Here is a 4819-nt window from a genome sequence, read left to right as displayed (position 1 = left end):
GTGTCAAACATGTCAGATCGGCAAAATGGTCAGAATTTGATCTGTGAGGAGAATGGTTTTGTAACAATCAACAGAAAATGTTTGTGCAAGATTTATTTATTTATTTATTTATTTATTTATTTATTTATTTATTTATTTACAGGTTTCGTAAAGAGAAAATTGATAGTACAGTCGCAAGAGGTGAACTCCAATCTGCTGTCACTATGAGGAAAATTGTGCGACTATTTCTGTACTTTTCATTATGGCTTGCTCTCAGTTTATGAACCGTCCTCTTAAACATCATCAACGTTGATTGGTCCCATAATAGTTTTGTCAAGGGAGTCGTAATTGTAATATTCTTAAGCGTTATACAAGTCTCCGTTTTAGAAATTACAGTCCAAACGATTGCGACACTCATTGTGAGGGGACACTGCTGTGAAGTAGAGAAGGCTCCAGCTGACCAATTGACCGCAGTTTTGAACTACAACCTTCTGGCAACAAGCAAAGATGACATCGACGAGTGTTTTGAGACCATGTACAAAGGATACATGGGTAACCTTGGACCAAACGTTTCTGCTGTCCTAGTGAGCTCAACAAACGATGAAGAACTGAAAAAGTATGAGTTAGAGAAGCAAAACGCATATAAAGATATCATTTACAAAGAACTGTCTAATGAAGGATTAGCGTTTTCGATAAGAGATTATGAATCCATAGATCCTATTCGATTAAAAAATGTTTGGCAGATGTACGTAAATATAGATACACCAGTCTTTATTCGGGAATATTTGGATAATATATGTGACAGATATGTACGAGAGTTCATGGTACTGCATCGTGTAAGTCGTGTCCTTCGAATGTGTGGACAGTACCAGGACTTGATGTTGTTGTCAGAAGGAAATTATGAAGCATACAGTTACTGTGATCCGGAATATTACGGAAAAAGTGCTCGTCCCTACGGTCAGCCTCTATTTCATGCTTCTGATGATGTCAATAATATTTTTGAACGTAAATTTGATTACACACTCGTCCTTGATGCTGACAATGGAGTGCCTAGCGGTTCAGTAACCGAACTATTTCAGATAGCGGCAGCACATCCGGAGAGGGCAATAATTCAGCCAGCAATAAAGCTTCGTTGCGAACCAGACGACACAATTTTCATGCATTTCCAATCTATTCAACAAGGCTTATATGTACCGATTACAATTGCTGTTATGGCCGTCTTTGGTCAATCAAGATTCTTTGGAAAGGCATTGATACAAAATCGTGCGTATATTGACAACGTAATTGATACCAAAGACAACCTGATTGAACGTGTTCCAGAGGACATTCTCAGCCATGATGCATTTGTAGGAGCCATTACGAAACCTCTCTATGTTAGACAGGTTTACCTATCACAAGAGCCATGTTATAACTACATCACCTGGAACATTCGCGAAATGATGTGGAATAGGGGTGAAATTCTTCTCGCCATGCATTCGTGGCCAAATACGTTTGGCTGGATAATGAGATTCTTACAAAAGATAGTTCAGGGACAAAGCTTTAACAAGACCAAAGTGAGAACACCAAGCAAGTTTGATTTTGTGAGTTTCTACCTTGCTCATCTGGCCTTACGGCAAATGCTTGTGAGACCACTGCTGCTGCTCTACATCTATATTCACTGTAGCGTCAGTCTTCATTATTCTTACCTTTCCGTTATTATCGTCATATTCTTGATGGCCATCTTCCCAAAGCTTGTAGCATGCAACATGAAAAACTATAAGGGCATGCTTTTGGAGACAATAGTCTCAATCAGCCAGTTCACACCAGAGGTTGTAGTAGGTACAGTCCGTATTTGCCTGTCCTGGATAGACAATGTCTTGGGCACAGTCCAATCGATTCCACAGAGGGCCGTGGAAGAAAAAATCAAACTCTCAAATCCATTTGTTTCCAGTCTGAAACACTTATGGGGATATTCACTGTACGCCTTAATACAGGTAATTGCTGTCTGCCTATATTTTAAAACAGCGAATCCAATTGTATTTATGTTTTGGTTTGTATTCCTACTTCCGTTTTACTCCGCATTCACCTCGCTTTCACCTAAATTGAAACGCATCTGTAAATTAGAGGAACAGAACGCAACCAATGTAGAAAGCACTGTAGTTCAGCTTCCAGATATGTCAACAGAAGGAACTAAATTAAGACTGGGCAAACTGGCTGATATTTCGTTTAAATTTAACCAATTCTTTTCCAAATGCTCCAAGTCGAAGGACCTTGCTGAAAGCGGTTCAGTGGAACCTATATAAACGTTGGCTAAGAACAGATGTAACGATTCTGTGGAATCAAACTTTGTAAATGATTGAATTGAAACCAACAAGTTCAGTACAATCAAGAAATAAATGTATTTCCTAGAATACAAAGTGACAACTCAAAAGATACAGTATTGTTTATGTCTATTTGCCAGTTACAGAAGTCTAATGAGAAATTACCCTCGTTGACCTAATCTGTACGTTAGCACTATTCAGCTCCATGCTTCGATCTCCTCGTGACCATCAATAACAGGTGGCTAAAGTTGTTAACAGAAACAAAGAGTAGTCACTATTGCGGAATGGGTGCAGGAGACATTTGAATGTGCCTTTCTTATTGTTCAACCTATAACTTCTCCAAGTGTGTGGCTAAGGAAAATAGGATGGAATGGCCTTAGTGTGTATTACGTATCGGATTAGAGGGTATATAGAATGGCATACAAAAGATGAGGGTCCAGGGCTATAGCCTTGTTAGTCCACGGGTTAATCCAGACCTGCGTCCGAACCAACCAGCACCAGACACAATAGGGCCACAACCTCAGAACTCCACAGTGTACGTAGTACACCGGGGTACATCTGTTATAATAGAAACCTATCAACATACAAATGTTTAAATTAAATGCTTCCCAGAACGCATAAATATATTCATGTGTCAATGGACCCCTTTCACAATACTCAATTCGGACAAATTGCTGTTAATGATACCGAGCGCTAAATATCAAAATGAGGCTATCGCTGCTGGGTAAATGTTCTTTATATTGAATTGAAAGTGGACATCGGCGTTGAAAGTCTGAATAATATCGTCACATTATGTGCAGGTACATAGAGTGTTGATAAACAAATATAAGCATTCAGAATAATAATAATAATAATAATAATCCCAAAAATGTTTTCTTAACAATAAACACGAACAGCCAAGCAAATGAGAGGTTTCTCTCAGAACTTGTTTTATCAGCAAGTTTTTCACAATGTTTTAATGATATTTGTTGAACCATGTTTTGCGGTATACACAATATAGCTATCGAAACATGCTTGCAAGTATGTAGGTTTAATATAGTGTGTTTAAAATCATTGGGAAAAGAATCAGTATAATTGCAGATTCAGAAAGATGCAGCTGTCTCCACCCTTTCTGTCAAATTTGAATTTAAAATAAAATTTTACTTAATGCCATTAGACTAATACCAATGTACACATTTGAGTCTGTAGTGAAATCTACTAATCTCTCACGAACGAGCTATGGTTAGTTTCAAACCATGGAAATGTCTATTTAAAACAGCATTATTAGATTGTTATGATATTTTAATTAAAATAAAATTATTCAGTAGTATGGTGTTTAATGAAAATAACAATACACATTAGTTTTGGGTTTTGAATTAAAAATAATATTATTCCGTAATTTGGTATTTTCATTCCAATAACAATATAATTTTGCTCATTTAATATTTTTTAAAACAAAAACATTTCTTTAGTTTTATTATTCTAGTTTTAAATAACATTAAATTGTATTTTGGGTACTTTCATTCCAATATCATTATAGTTTTGCTATTTTAATTTTTAAAAAAACAACAAAACATTTATCTTTAGTTTTGTTATTCTATTTTTAAACAACATTATTTTCTTTATTTTGATATTTTATTTTTATTGACGCAATCACCTTTCACGTACACTAAAATATTTTATACTTGAAACTTTAATATCAATGACAAGCCGTTCAGCGAACGAGAAATGCAAAAGCAATTTCGTTTTTCAAACTTAGCTCCTTTCATCGCTGTCTTTGTTTTCTCTACTAAATAATCATAAATCTGATAGATATTAATTACTGATATTTTTTTTTCAACACATCTTCAGTCCATTTAGCGTTCTCGGAAAGCCATCATACAGTGTGAAAGTTTGGATGTCAACATAACACTTAGGCCTATAATGTTAACTGCAAGGAATCCTTTTACCTGCAAATTTGGACGTAGGTACACGATACTATAACGGCCGTTTGTCCTCTGCCACTATCATTGTTAAGATTTAAGATTTCTTTTAACTGTTTGACGGTGAAAATCTCCCAGAAGCGAGCGCCTCGTTTTGGAATTGCGAGTTAACCCGAAAGCGTTATTTTCAGCTATTGTGAATCTGGTCCATTGTTGTACATTTTGCAATTCGTATATTTTTATACACTGACATTAGAATTGTGATGCTGATATATTCCAAATAAAGATAACGTTTGAAAAATATTTCAAATCGTTCTGTAGTGAATCTTAAAGGTCCAATATTTTTGTATAAAGGATACTACCGGAGTATTGCTTTTAAATAGGACAAGTTAAATAATTATTTATTTTGCTATCCTTTGTGAACAAAGTGATTAAATTGATTCTTCGGGTTTATGAAACGTTTGTAACGAGCATTAACTGAAGATTAAAATCACTCATAAACTTAATCAACAAAACTACAAAACAGACTGGTGAAATAATTTCAAATTACATTCGTGCCTTGGGCTTTACTCCCTTGTTGCTCATCATGTCATTGTATTTTTTGAAGAAAAAAATATAAATGCGTTTATTAGAGTAAAA

The 4819-nt window shown here is 35.4% G+C and overlaps 1 pseudogene; it reads left to right on the top strand.

Annotated features, from left to right (window-relative positions):
- The first annotated feature begins 203 nt into the window (after positions 1-203).
- On the top strand, positions 204-2261 carry LOC149795537 (uncharacterized; annotated as a pseudogene).
- The last annotated feature ends 2558 nt before the right edge of the window (positions 2262-4819 follow it).

This window comes from Sinohyriopsis cumingii, chromosome 7 (assembly GCF_028554795.1).
Source record: "Sinohyriopsis cumingii isolate HCF-2022 chromosome 7, ASM2855479v2, whole genome shotgun sequence".
Classification (NCBI taxonomy): domain Eukaryota; kingdom Metazoa; phylum Mollusca; class Bivalvia; order Unionida; family Unionidae; genus Sinohyriopsis; species Sinohyriopsis cumingii.
This window is presented reverse-complemented; position numbering and strand designations above follow the sequence as displayed.